Source organism: Momordica charantia (genome assembly GCF_013281855.1).
Source record: "Momordica charantia cultivar OHB3-1 chromosome 2 unlocalized genomic scaffold, Mcharantia_2.0 BLBB01000002.1, whole genome shotgun sequence".
In the NCBI taxonomy this organism is placed as follows: Eukaryota; Viridiplantae; Streptophyta; class Magnoliopsida; order Cucurbitales; family Cucurbitaceae; genus Momordica; species Momordica charantia.
The window spans coordinates 12,086,542-12,101,413 of NW_028275160.1; the positions used below are offsets into that span (position 1 = coordinate 12,086,542).

At 32.9% G+C, this 14,872-nt stretch overlaps 1 long non-coding RNA gene across 2 annotated transcripts; it reads left to right on the forward strand.

Annotated features, from left to right (window-relative positions):
* Positions 1-6,114: 6,114 nt before the first annotated feature.
* LOC111023527 (uncharacterized) lies at positions 6,115-11,610 on the forward strand. 2 transcript variants are annotated; one of them, XR_002603137.2, is made up of 4 exons: positions 6,115-6,362; positions 6,778-6,886; positions 7,119-7,177; positions 11,132-11,610. It is a non-coding gene; the product is annotated as an uncharacterized LOC111023527 (long non-coding RNA). The 2 variants fall into 2 exon arrangements; XR_002603136.2 differs by lacking the exon at positions 6,115-6,362 and adding an exon at positions 6,369-6,576.
* The last annotated feature ends 3,262 nt before the right edge of the window (positions 11,611-14,872 follow it).

A 14,872-nucleotide genomic window follows, 5' to 3' on the forward strand; every position in this document is an offset into this window, starting at 1 on the left:
CTTGAAGACATAACAAGGCAAGAAGATGAGAGCTTCCTTCTAGCCAAAAATGCTGTCATAAGTTCACTTGCTGGAGCCGAATCTCAAGCCGACTTCAACTCGGTCCTCAATACCGTCGCAGTTCAGATCTCTGATCCAGACGGACGCAGACTCCTCTACCTCTGTCAACAATGATGTCGTAGACGACGAAGAAGACTTCGATCCCTTCGAAGGATACGACATCAACGACACATATCTAGATTCGCAGCCTAGCTGAGACTAGATATTTCAATTGCTTAATTTAATTTTCTTATTGTAAATAATGTAATTAATTTGTTTAAATTCCGTTTTAAATTTTGGATAAGATCATTGTATTCCGATCTTATCATCACTATCCCAGTCTGTTTTTGTAGATGACTTGCAGAAGAAATCACGATGCAGTAGATGGCAAGCTTCTGATGTGGAGTAACCAACCACAGGGCAGCGCATGTAGCGTATAGGATTGACTCAGTTGAGAGGATTCTATATCTCATGAGGCAACCCTGGTCGAAGATCGTTGGTGTTCCTTGGGCAGTAAAAGGCGGGAAGCCGAGAGTAAGACCCTGGATGGAACGACCTATTTGGAAACCAGAGAAGCCTTTACGATTGATATACAGAATCCGCAATCCTCGCTAAATCAGAAGAAGCCGGGTGACTTCGTCAGATTTCTGAAGCATAGCATCAGTCCAAAAACAGTCATATCAGCCTTTATTTTCCAGCTTTTCTTTATTTTGTCAGTTTGTATTTATTTCCGATTTACTTTATTTCTCTTCTTACTTTTTCAAAGATAAGATGCCTCTTGTCGGCCACGCTTATCTTTACTTTTTAAAAAGTAGATTCCAAAGAGATAAGATGCCAGTCAAGGACTTGTCATGTCGGCTATACTTTATCTCTTTAGGTTGTATCAAATTATGTTGAGACAAGTGTCAAGACAATAGTAAGAAATCAATAATTGTACCCTGGTGCAATTATCGGTTCTCTTCTATATATAGCACTTGGCCTCGACCCTACTGAACCTAAAAATAAAGTCATAATCTCCTACTTTGAGGGGAAAAAAATCAATTATTTTTCAAAAATGCTCATCAGGAAACTAATCAATCTATGAGAAAATAGAATAAAATAGTTGAATGTACTAAAAAGGAAAAAAAAAATTCTTCACAGCCTAAAAATGTTAAGTTTGAAACCTCACCGACCTAAATACCACGTAAGTCAAATTTCAAAAATTAAAAGTTTAAACCCTTTTATAAGTATTATGTTTTTGGTCTTCCTCCCTATGAGAACGAAAATTTTTTATTTCTTTGATGGTGTCATAATGTGAGTGAGACTCATGTAACAAAGTTTAGATACTCTTGAACATGGTAAATTATCAATGAAGCTAAAGATTTAAGTTCCATTATATATATATGTGATATCTAAGAGGACCAAAAATATTACTTTGATCCTATGTAGTTCTACTATATCATATTAGGCCAAGACCAGTTAATTAATATAGAGTAATTGCACTAGACAGAGGACACATAAGATAGAGTTGTGTGAACAGTGAAGTACCCAGAAGGACAAAATGGATCCCCAAGAATCTTTTATCATCAATGGCAAATTAATTATGTGGAACCATCAAAATTAATAAAAAGTTTTTTACTAAAACTATACATGGAAAAAAGGTTCTTCACTCTTTCCCCAATTTTTGGCTTTCATTACTAAAAATGAATAATACAATTGTTTACATTGAATTACTTATTTTCGTATTTCTTTCTTCTGATTACCAACTAAACACACTTAATTTTCTCGGATTGAGAGCCAATATCATTGTTTACTTTTTGATGATTTGTTTTCAGAGATCTTTTCTGCACGGGTCCTTGTATCTAGTGTATAGCAATAGCATCATTATCCTTGTTTCTAGTGTATCCTTCAGCCAATCCATGGATTTCGGATATATAGAGACTTGTATTGTAACACCCAATTTCTGAAAGAAACGATTTATTTCTAAATTCTTTTTATTTTTTAGTTTTGAAAAAATATACATCCGAAAATAGGGTTGAATTTGGGTGTATTTAAGCAAATAGTTTAACATTATTCATAAAATTACTATTTTTCTTTTTTTTAGATCAAATTAAATTTATCTAATAGGATGTTTTTGATAGAGATGAACTTGTTAAACATTTTAAAGAAAAAGAGTCAAATCTTGTGAATGAGCTTACATGTGTTAAAGAAAGTATTAAGAATTTGACAATCCGTGCATAAAAATTAGACAAAATTATTGAAATTGGTAAATTTTGTAATGATAAAAGAGAACGAGGTTATGTTGATGAAAATTCTACTCCATTTACTTCAAAAACAATTTTTGTGAAAAGCCTCCTCTATTGTGCATAGTGAAAATTTGCATAATGTTGTGCCAAAGTTTGATCATGCTTATCATAAGCATGATGTAACTAAATTTGTGCCGCCTAATCATTTTCATGCTAAGTCTAAATTTGTGCCTATGTGTCATTATTGTGGAGTTAAATGTCATATTAGACCAAATTGCTATAAAATGGAAACTGCGGCTAATTATCATGCAAAAAAGGCAAAAAGAAATATCTCTTAGGCAGCAAAATCTTTATATTCTTATAGAAAAGAATTCTTATGTGAGAAAAAAAAATGAACATACATTTCTGGTAAGAGAAAAATTGATGCATAATATCATGTTTTTTTAAAAAAAATATTGGACATAAATCTTATGATTGTTATTTTATTTGACCAAATTAAATGTTATAGAAAATGAAACTAAAAATAATGGAATCCAAAAATTAATTGTACTTAAGACCAAAGAAAGCATGGGTACTATATTTTGAAAGTCTTTTGTAGGTTTGCTCCAAAATTCAAAATTTAAATGGTTGTTTGATTCAAAAAGGAAATTATCACAAAAGTAATTCTATAGATCTCTTTTGATGCTTCAAATGTAAAATCAGCTCATTTGGTAATTTTATTTATGTCAAAATGAGCATTGAAGATCAAAGAAAGCATGATATTTTGAAAGTCTTTTGTAGGTTTGCTCCAAAATTCAAAATTTAAATGGTTGTTTGATTCAAAAAGGAAATTATCACAAAAGGAATTCTATAGCCCTCTTTTGATGCTTCAAATGTAAAATCAGTTCATTTGGTAATTTTATTTATGTCAAAATGAGCATTGAAGATCTTTTTCTGAGTGATATTGAAAATATTCTTATGATATTTGTTTATGGATATATTGATTTTTTTTTAGTTATTATTGGAGCAGAAGTTAAAATTTGAAAATAAATTTTGTCTTATTTTTGGAGGAGTTTGTTTGGTAGTGATGCTTGAAGGAGTGTTGATTTTTTTTTTGTGCAATAATTGTTTTTGAATTTATAGATTGCATGTGACATGAGGTTGAAGAAATTATTTGCTTTGTTTGAAATTTTATAAAAAGCCTCTATATTTAATAATATTTTGACGCTCGGAATTAATGGTTGAATTATTTTTTATAGGGAGAGTTTTAATAGTTTATTTGTTTAATTTCATAAACCTCATTGGTTGATTAATGGAATTGTTTCGCTTAAAAAATTGACGTCTCTTTTTATCCCAACAAATTTGTTTATTCTTTTAGAACAATTGGTTTTATTTGTCAACAATTGCTATAATTAAATTGAAATTGATATCTTCTTGATTAGAACAAATTTGGTATCTTGTTTAAGTCTTTTGGTTGAGTTTTTAACATTTGATATGTCCTTATAAATTTTTGTTTATTGTAATTAAAAGTTTAAATTTGTGTTAATTAAATAACATTTGCATTTTAGTATTATTATGGAAATCCTGGAACATCTTGAGATATATATATATATATATATATTTGAGTATGCTTAATTTTAGGAGAAGTTATATCTTTTGAAAAATATATGAATGTTTTATTGCTGTTCTCCTTAAATGATTTTTTTATTGAAAAAAAAGTTGAAACCTTCTATGGAAACTTTTGTGCTAAATTGATTGATAATTTCTCTCTCTTATGCATTTATTATAAGATTCATTTGTCTAGGGGAGTGTCAGGCTTTATTATTTAGTAAAGATATATTTATTAATTTTTGTTTATTGTATTTTTTATGGAGAGTGAAATTGTGAGTTGATATGTTTTGACGATTTGTGCTTGTTACCACTAGTATTCATTTGATATGAAAATATTTATTTATCTTTTTTGACTGATTCTAAAAGAGGGAGAAAATAGTAAAATATTTATTTATCTTACCTCGGTAGTATAATCCAATACTCGCTGGATAGCTGACCCTGGAGTGCTGACAATTTGGAAGCCCTTCTCAAATAGCGGCCGAAACAGGAGTCCGACATCTGTATGGCTTTCTCCTCCACCCCAGCACTCGAAGGTTCGATCTTGAACCACATCTCGATGTCCGAAGTGCCGCCTATCCTTGCCTTCGGATCATCGACTAGTTCTCCAAAGGGGCTAACTCGTGGTTCAGCTCGAACCTCCCTCAATTGATTTAACCAGTCGTTATTATTGGGACGTCAATAATAAATTTTCAAATTTAAGTGTAATAGGCATGTTTTGGAGTTGGGTAAACTTTAAAAAAATGATTTATATAATAAAATAGCTGCTTAAAACTGTGATGGTAGAAGAAAATAGAAACAGTAAATAGGGTTTCACAATGGAACAGAGGAGAGGAAGAGGATTAGAGGAATAAAAGGAGGGGAGAAAACTATAATAATATTGGGATTTGATAGGAGAAAAAGAGTGCAATTATGAGCTATGAAGAAGCTATGAACCTATAATTGTTATAGGATTAGAGGGAAATTAGACATGTGATCATAGAGGATTGAGATAAATAAAGAAATTAAATAATTATTAAATAAAGAAATATTAAATAAAACGAAAAATAAAAGTGTTTTGTTTTTTTAACAAAAATAGATGGAGAAAATTGAGATAAATAAGGAAAAAAACAAATATTAAATAAAAAGAAAAATAAAAGTGTTTTGTTTTTTAACTAGAAATAAATGGAAAGAGACTTGAGATAAATAAGGAAATAAATAAATATTAAATAAAAAAATAAAAGTATTTTGTTTTTTAACCAGAAATGGAAGGAGAGAATTGAGATAAATAAGAAAAAAATAAATATTAAATAAAAACAAAAATAAAAGTGTTTTGTTATTTAACTAGAAATACATAGAAAGAGATTTGAGATAAATAAGGAAATAAAATAAATATTAAGTAAAAATAAAAATAAAAAGAAAAGTAAAAATAAAAGTATTTTGTTTTTTAACGGAAAAGAGACGGAAGAATTGAGATAAATGAGGAAAAAATAAATATTAAATTAGAAAAAAAGTGTTTTGTGTTTTAACACGAAGAGAGGGAGGAATTGAGATAAATAAGGAAAGAAAATAAATATTAAATAAAAGAATAATAAAAGTGTTTTCTTGAAATATTAATATTAATAATTATTATTAATATTGCATCATGTTAATTATATTTCCTTGCATCATTTTCTCACGGTACAATAAAAATGATAATTTAGTTATTGTGTCTATGTCAAATCCATAGACATATATGTCGACTGAAATTTATAAATCTAAAGTATATTGCATGGACTAAATTTGTAATATAATTAAGAGATAAAAGTATAAAAGTGAATGGATTATATCGTGTGATATATATTGTTCTAGAAAATGGGAGAAAAGAAATGGAAGAGATGGATGTAGAAATTAAATTGTATTGTAATTATAACTAAAAGAGGTAAAATCATATGATATATGAAAAGTTAAAAGGTTTAATAACGAAAGTGACGTAAGTCTGTCAAAACGAGCATAACTCAGCCGTAATTGACATATATTTGTTAAGTCAGAAATCAGAATTACATTGATAGGCACATACTGGAAAAAATCTTTCTTTGTTTGGTCAGTACATCAACGAAGCACTTCTTACTTCTCGAAACTTCGGTCGCCAGCTCTACTATCATCAAGTTCAGCACGTTAAAAACTACCGTTTATTAAAATTTATTGTGAAAAATTGGAAATTTAATGCCAATTAATAAGCGACGTCAAATTTGAATATCGATTAGAAAACGACATTGAATGTTTTAAAACAAATGCGTGGCCAATCTTTCTTCTTTATTTTCCTCACGATCTGCCCCTTTTCTCCATCTCACTTTCTCTTCAATCCATTTCTGTCTCCCGCAATCTCACTCTACACCGGCAGCATCTCCGAACGGCGACCCACACCCCTCGAACCCAGATCTTGCAGCGGCGCGTCCTTTGAACGGCGACGAATCTTCACGGCGGCGCCATAGCATGCAGCAGGTGGGGTCTTGAACGACGGCGAGCTCTGCAACAGCGACGAACCCAACGGTGATTTCAATTAGTTTAATAATTTGATATTAAAATTAGAAGTATCTGTCTTAATTAATTCCCTCTTCCCCTTGCTTCATTTCCAAGTTCAATTCAGAAAATAATTGACGGAGAAGGAGAAGTCATTTTATTCATCCACCCAAATCTATGATTGAAATATGGACTGTAGAGATTTTTGAGATTATATTTGCTGAATCACTCTGCAGAAATGAAGGTTTCTTATCCTGTGATTTTAATTGTTCCATAAATCTCTCTCTAGTCCCCACTGTATTTCTGACCAATTTTGATAGTTCTAATCCGATCCTGCAAATATGTGTCATGGCAGATTTTGAAATTCATGCTTTTATGGATACTCATAATACTTCTTGCATCCAATTCCATCGTCTCACTCTATGTTCCTCGTAATCGTTTTCAGGCCTTTGATTTCGTTGGAAACCAAGTGATTAGTTTGATACGACTTGCATATGAGCAAACTTGTAACACTAGGAGGCTTGGTTTTTGGAGGGATTGTATTGCAGTTTTTGGTTAGTAGAGTCTTTCATTTGACAAATATTTTTCTCAATATTTCCACCATTTTGATATTGTAAAGCTTTCACAGGGGCTTTAATTATGTAGGATCTTTTTAGTTTCTGAATTTTGTGCTTTGTACAATAACTAGTGGCCATTATTCTATGTTAAAATTTGTTTCTAATTCGAATCTCGATTGATCTTTATTTCTAGTGTTTTCATACTTGTCCATTTTCAACATTTGTGCAGGCGCACTTGTAGTTGGTCAGACGTTCACTAATGAATATGGGATCTAATTCTTTGAGACGGTGAGTTGCTGTGCTCTTTTTCCCATCTTTCTTCTTCATCTTTCACTTGTATATATTCATTTGTTTCTTATCGGTTACTAAATCTGAGCTAGTATAGTTTGTTTTAGCTGGTTTCTTATTGTTGACTGAGCTTGAGTTGCTTGTTTTAACGAGATAGAAAAGTACTTAAAAACACAAAAAGGTAAATGAAGCCTCAAAATAATAATAAAGCAAAATTACTAAAAAAAAAACGTCCTAATGCAACTCAAGCTATCTAAAATAAAAGAATATGAAATCAATTGGTAAATCAAACTATCACTTAATTCAAACCCTAGCCCACATTGTTGTACTAAAAAGACTTACGTAAAAAAAATATGCTTCTTTTATTTGATTTATGTGCTATGTTTCTTATAAAAATAAACTTACCGGCAAATCCAAAGCATGCACAAGAATTTTGAACAAGTGAAAAATTAATTACAAAAGACAAAAAAACCAAAGAAGAAAATCGTATCTAAAAATGGATTTACCTCACCTGTCTAATAATCGTTAAGACAAATGCCACTATATGACTTATAGTACGAAAACGAGAAAAATTAGAGTAGGGAACAAATGAAGTTGGAATAGTTAATGAGAAAAATTATGGAAGAAGATCCTATTTTATAATGGTAGAGAACTCATATGTTATGAAACTTTTGAAATTCTCGCTTAGAATTCGATAATTAATGCAAAAAAGTTTAACTTATTATAAAAGGAATGGACAAAATTTTTCGTATCCAAGTATTTTAGATTTTATACCTTTTCAAATTTTTATTTACTCAAACCTAAAATTCAAATTACCATTTATATTTTGTTTATTACAAATTTCAAGGTATAGTAAAGCTAATTTCTAATTTGGTTGTATGTGTATTATATCTGTTCATAAATGTACCGTACTAAAACTTAATTTACCCCGTGGAACATAAATTATAAAATAATAAGCTTCATAAAATAATAACATTATTATTATAAATGTTAACATATAATGCTTCTAATTGGTATATATCTCCGATTAAGAGATTGTAAATTTGATCTCTCACCCCTATGTTGTACTAAAAAAATGGAGTATCAGAGGTTCAAACCTTCGAACTAAGGGAATGGGTAGGTGACAATTGCACTCATGTTGACATGATCTCTAAAAGTGTTTTTTTTTAATATTATATAGATTATATAAAATTCACTCATAAATTAGTTAAATATTATCACAGTTAATTTGAAATTTGAATCAGGCCATAACTAAATTTGAATATAAAATATTAGTTGCATATAATTTTTAGAGAATCTGGCATTTAATTCAGCGATCAATCAAGCGACTAGCTCATCTAAATTAGAGAATTAGGCATTTTAGAGAATCGGGCATTTAATTTTTAGAGAATCCGACATTTTAGAGAATCTTGCAAGGGCATTTTCTTGTTGTCTTCCACACCTATTTGATCTCTCTCCTCCATCGTCTTTCATTATTGTTGTGTTTGTTTGTCCATTTTCGATGTTTGCATGGATGCTCAAGCAACAGCAGCACCAAGTGACTCGGAATAGGACGCGAGGTGGTGGTGGAAATTGAAACGACGGGAGGCTGGAAATGAAGAACAAAGCTCAAGACTCGATTCACAATCTCAGCTAGGTCGTCGGAAATGTAAGTTTTTAGGTTCCCTTTCCTTGGGTGCTCTTTTTTCACGCTATTTCGTGCCAGAGTCTTGATTCCATTCTTTAATAGATTAACTGGCAAAGAAAATGAACTTGCGAGGGCTAATCCAGTGTCACTCAAAAGATTGGTATGACTTTGTCAGTAATTATTTTCACAATGGTTCCCTATATTTTCAAAATGATGAAATCAGGTTTTTCCAAAAAAAAAAAAAAATAAAATTTACCGAGGAGGAGGCTCAACCTCTGCCACAAGCTGCCAAACCAAGTTATTTCACGTTCCTCCTCAAACTGGTTGTTCAAATTGGAACAATTCTCATATCTAAGCATTTGAACACCGATCGATATATGTTCAGTAGTCTGGTTAGTTAGCTTGTGTATGACCCTTTTCTTTGTCACAAAGTACTTCCAACCCAAAAACAACTATGGAGTCTCTAACTCCCTGGTCAATCTCGCAACTACGGCTAGTCTTGATCTTCTCCATTCGTGTGGGTTATATATTTGTCTGATGTTTTTAGGTCTACTTATCTTTTCTAACAATTTTATGTAAGTGTGTATTTGGCTGGTTCAGGTCTAATGATCATTTTTTTACCAGTTTTATTCAAAGTTCATGTACACACTCCTTTGAAGTGTTTCTTGAGGAGGACAAAACTATGTAATATTTTTTAATCCGAGATATTTGTGACTTTAATTTTGCTTTATGTTGAAACATTTACGTTTAAGACATTAGTCTATCAGATTACGTGACAATTTTAGTTGCCAAATAAGCACAGACCGGACGATCAGTTGCTGCTTAAAATTAATTAATCAATAATCAAAATCCAATTAATTCAAACTTCTTCCCAAAAGTTTCATTCCATTCCATTTCATGAAGCAATTTTATAGTTTGATTCATGATTTTGTTTCCTCGATCTTTTTTTTTCCCTTGATTTCATAAACAAACTTAATTGCAGTTTTTCTTGATCCTTTTATTAGTTTTCTTTCCTTTTTAATTTTGTTGTTGTGAGTTTTGCTTGGCGGTGGGAAGTTTGTGAAAATTGTGTTAGTAATAAAATCATGCTTCATGAAATGGAATGGAATGAAATTTTTGGGAAGAAATTTGAATTAATTGGATTTTGATTGATTGATTAATTTTAAGCCGCAACTAATCTCGGGTCTGCATTTATCTGGCAACTAAAATTTGTATGTAATCTGGTAGACTAATATCTTAAACGTAAATATTTCAACAGAAAGCGAAATTAAAGTCACAAATATCTCGGACTAAAAAATATTGCATAGTTTTGTCCTCCTAAAAAAAACACTTAAAAAATGTGTACATGAACATGAATCAAACTGGTAAAAAAAAGATCATTAGACAACCAACCAAATACACACTCACATAAAAGTGTTAGAAAAGATGAGTAGACCCAAAAACATCCAGCAAATATATAACCCACGGAATGAGGAAAACCAAGACTAGTCGTAGTTGTGAGACTGACTCGTAGTTGTTTTTGAGTTGGAAGTATTTGGTGGCAAAGAAATGAGTCATACACAAGCTAACTAACCACGCTACAGAACATAGATCAATGTATGAGAAAGTAGATGAGAATGGTTCCGATTTGAACTACAAGTTTGAGGAGGCATGTGAAATAACTTGGTTTGCCAGCTTGCGGCTAAGTCGGTGCCTCTTCCTCGGTGTGTTCCAGAAAAATGAGAAAAACCAGATTTCACCATTTCGAAAGTATAGGAACCATTGTGAAAATAATTAGGCAAAGCTATACCAACATTTTGAGTGGCACCTCCCCAAGTTCATTCTCTTTACCACTTAGTTTATTAAAGAAGGGAACCAAGACTCTGGTAGGAAATGGGGTGAAAAAAGAGTCCCAGGAAAATGGAACTCAAAAACTTACCTTTCCAGCGACGCAGCTAAGATTCTGAATCGAGTCTCGAACTTTCTTCTTCATTTCTAACCTCTCGTCGTTTCAATTTCCGTCTCCGCCTCGCGTCCGATTCCAAGTCACTTGGTGCTACTGTTGCTTGTGCATCAATGCGAAGATTTAAAATGGAGAAACAAACACAAGAATAAAGAAAGACGATGGAGGAGAGAGACCAAATAGGTGTAGAAGACAACAAGAAAATTCTAAAATAACTTGAATTGTGTTTAGGAAAGGGCTGACGTCAATCATTTTTTTGTTTTTTAGATGTGAATTATTATTATTATTATTTTTTGTTCTTAAAACTACAACCAATATTTTAGGTTGAAATTTAGTTAGGACCTAATTCAAATTTCAAATTAATCATGAGGACTTAAAATGTTAGGCGGCGCTATGCGGAGGACCCGCGGTAGGCTACTCTGGGAACAAAGGGAAAGCCTTGACCCGACAAACCAGAAACAGTCCGATGACTTGGGAAGTCCTAGTTGTAAGGGCTCTTGAGCCTGGGCCTCCCATTACCTTCGCAGACGAATAAGCCAGTTCAGACATTGATCACATCCCACACACTGAGTCTTGGTGGATGAGGGAAGTTCGGCCAACATCCTCACTCTAGGGGTGTTGCAAACCCTCGGATGAGATTCAACCAAGCTCAAGAGATGCCCCGCCGCTGGTCGGCTTCTTCAGCGTGAAAGTTTAACCAGAAGGTAGCATCAAACTACCACTAACCCTGGGAGAAGGAAATGGAGCATTAACCATAGAAGAGTTCGTGGTTGTAGACGGTCCTTTAGCGTACGGTTATTTTATGTGTGGAAAAAAAAGAACAAAAAATTAATACATACAATAATAATCTTATTATTTTGTGAAGCTTATTATTTTATAATTTATATTCTATTTGGTAAATTAAGTTTTAGTACTTAACACAATTTTTATTTCAATATAATACACATACAATAATTTTGATCTGAATAAATACACTGATTTTTTTTAAGTGAAAATATAATTTTTTTTAGTTTGACAAAATAGAAATTAACTTTAGTATACATTGAAATTTGTAATAAACAAAATATAAATGAGAATTTTAATCCGTTCAAAAGGGGGCGTTGATTACCCTTCTTGTTGTTCGCACTATTCACACCTTTTGTACCCCCGCTCTTCGACTCCAAATGGCTAATCGTTTGATTGTGAACCATATTTCGTCGCAAGCGACGAAGCAGGACCTTTTGAAAATTTGCTCAGAGTCTTGAATTACGTCCTAATGCGTCGCAGGACGAAAGGATCGACGATCCCCCTCCGGGATGGGTAAGTTTTTACCCTCGGATGTTCTGGAATGGAGTCAGACTTCCACTCCCTCTTTTTGCTCAGTCCATCCTGACTTTTGGTAGAGTGGTGCCGGCGCAACCAAACCCCAATGTGTGGGGAATCCTTATGGCGCTAGCCATCCTTTGGTTAGAACTAGGCGGAGTTCACCACTTGTCTCCTTATCCTTGAACATTCGTGCAAGCTTGCGAGATTATCGGCTTCCCTATTGAAGTGTGAGCTTGTCGTTGTCCTCTTCTTTGTATCAGACAGATCTTATCCTTTAAATATTAAAAAAAAAACCATTTAAATAAGATTATGCACAAAAATTTAAAAATAGTCACCTTCTAAATACTTAAAAACAACTTTATTGTGCCATTTTATTTTTTTACAATTTATTTCGTTTTAGTATCGGATTGTGGGCTGTTTTTTGGGCACAATAAATTTTAATAAACGGTAGTTTTTAAAGGTTAACATTTTGGAGTAAGTAATTATATGTGGTTTGTATACCCCGACTTTTCACTTTGTATTGTGCAGTCCTATGCCACTCATTATAATTACTATGTCATATGATTTGACCTATTTTAGTTATAATTACAATATAATTTAATCTCTACATCCATCTCTTCCATTTATTCTCTCCCATTTTCTACAACAATATAATCCATTCACTTTTATATTTTTACCTCTTAATTATATTACAAATTTAGTCTAAGCGGTATACCTTAGATTTTACATTTCAGTCGACATTTTCATGTCTATGGATTTGGCATAGACATAATGGTTAATTATCATTTTTATTGTTTCGTGAGAAAATGGAAATGATGTAAGAAAATATAATTAACATGGATGCAATATTAATAATAATAATTTTTGACTTATTTAAATGGGAAAGAAGTATTAATTAGTTAATTTAAATACATTTTATGAATTATTTAATTTTTATTATTTTTATAGGAATATCCATTGCCTATCGATATTATTTAACACATCCATATCGACATTTAAAATCTGGTGCAGACATTTTACTATCATTTTGGTCTCAAACGAGTTGTTTTAATTTAGTTATCATGATTTAGACTTACCATAATCAAGGAATCATTTGATGGTGTTTACTAAAATCGAACGTAAATATAAAGTGAGGCCACCCAAATTTGGGAATCACGACCCAATAGAAATCTCGTGTTACCGAATATATAAGGAAGGCTTTTCCATTTTAATCTTTGACTTTGGATTTCATTAATTTAAACACTATCATTTAATAAGTACTACAATTAATAACTTTAATTTTTTGTTTAAAGATTAGCGACTGGCATGGGTGTTTTTATAGTTGGAAGAGATAAATCTTTCGTCTGTACTTAGTCCTTCTCATGCATGTTGCAAAAATCAAGGTCCCTTTTGCTGCTTAAGCATGCTTTTGGTATATATATATGTATGTGAATGTATATGTGTATGTGTATAAATATAATTTTTTTTTGTTTTTCTTTCTTTTTTGATATCCGTGAGTGTCCGAACCAGTTTACGCACGCATCTCGACTAATCTCACGGGCCAACTGCCTAACCCTACAACATCTGGTGGCGGAAAATACATAGGAATTACTAATTCCTATGTCCGAACCCCTTTTAATTTAATTGAAGTTTATTTTATACGTACATGTAATACATAAATATACTTTCTCGCTTATTAGTCAATAGTACATTAATGTATTTAAATTATAAAATTACAAATAAAACTAAAGAAATTTGATAAAAAAAATATATGAAAAAATAATGACGGGATAAAAATGTCAATATAGGATGTCCACGACGTGAGAATCATGGAAACCTATGTTTCAAAAGGGCATCTAAATCGACTTAGATGTCTTTCGTATGGACATCGTGGGATACCCGAACATCTCGAGATATCCGACTATCTTACATTACTGGGCAACTAACATGGGAATCTAGATGCTCGTCTCACGGGAATCCTGGATTCGCATGAAACAAATAGCTTCTTCATAGCCCATAATTACACTTTTCTTTCTCCTATCAAATCCCAATATTATTACAGTTTTCTCTCCTCCTTTTATTCCTTTAATCCTCTTCCTCTTCTCTGTTCCATTGTGTTTGGGGGTAAAAATACCTAGGACACATGGAGGACGCTTACTGGTGTTCAAGGATTAAAGAATCTCAGGTCCACCTCGAACCCACCGAAGAGGTCGGGGTCACCCATTGGAAAAAGGCTAAGTAATGCATGCCGAAGTTCGACCTGACTCGGGTTCGATCTGCTTGGAACCCGACAGGTCCGACATGAGAAAAAACATGTAACCGCCGGTCGTAAGTACTGTCGGATCAATCACCTATAAATAGAGGGCCACATTTCACGCTCAGGGATGGAATCTCACCTCGAACTAAATACGGAGTCCGACCTATACTGACTTGAGCGTCGGAGTGTTTACTCTCTTGTGCAGGCCCACTCTTGTGTTCAGGTCGAACCGGAGACCGGGTTCGAGCTAGGTTCGTAAAGTATCATTGTGCAGATCTTTGCATAAACATTTGGTGTCGTCTGTGGGAAAGGACGATCTAAGTCATCCCGATCCAAGAACGTGAACAAAAATGGTTCAGCCAGCAAACTCAACTAACACAGCCGATCGAAAAGCTCTAGCGGCCAATGATAGCCGCCAGAGGGAGGTCGGGGCAGAGGTGGTAGAGGGACAGGTTCATGAAGGCCTGGGGACAGAACCTCTCCGCAGGTCGGCACGCATCACCACGCCCGTTCTACCTCCAGCACATCCAAAGCCATCCAAGGCCAATTGCGGCCGAGGTGGGGCTTCAAAGAGAACCACTCGAG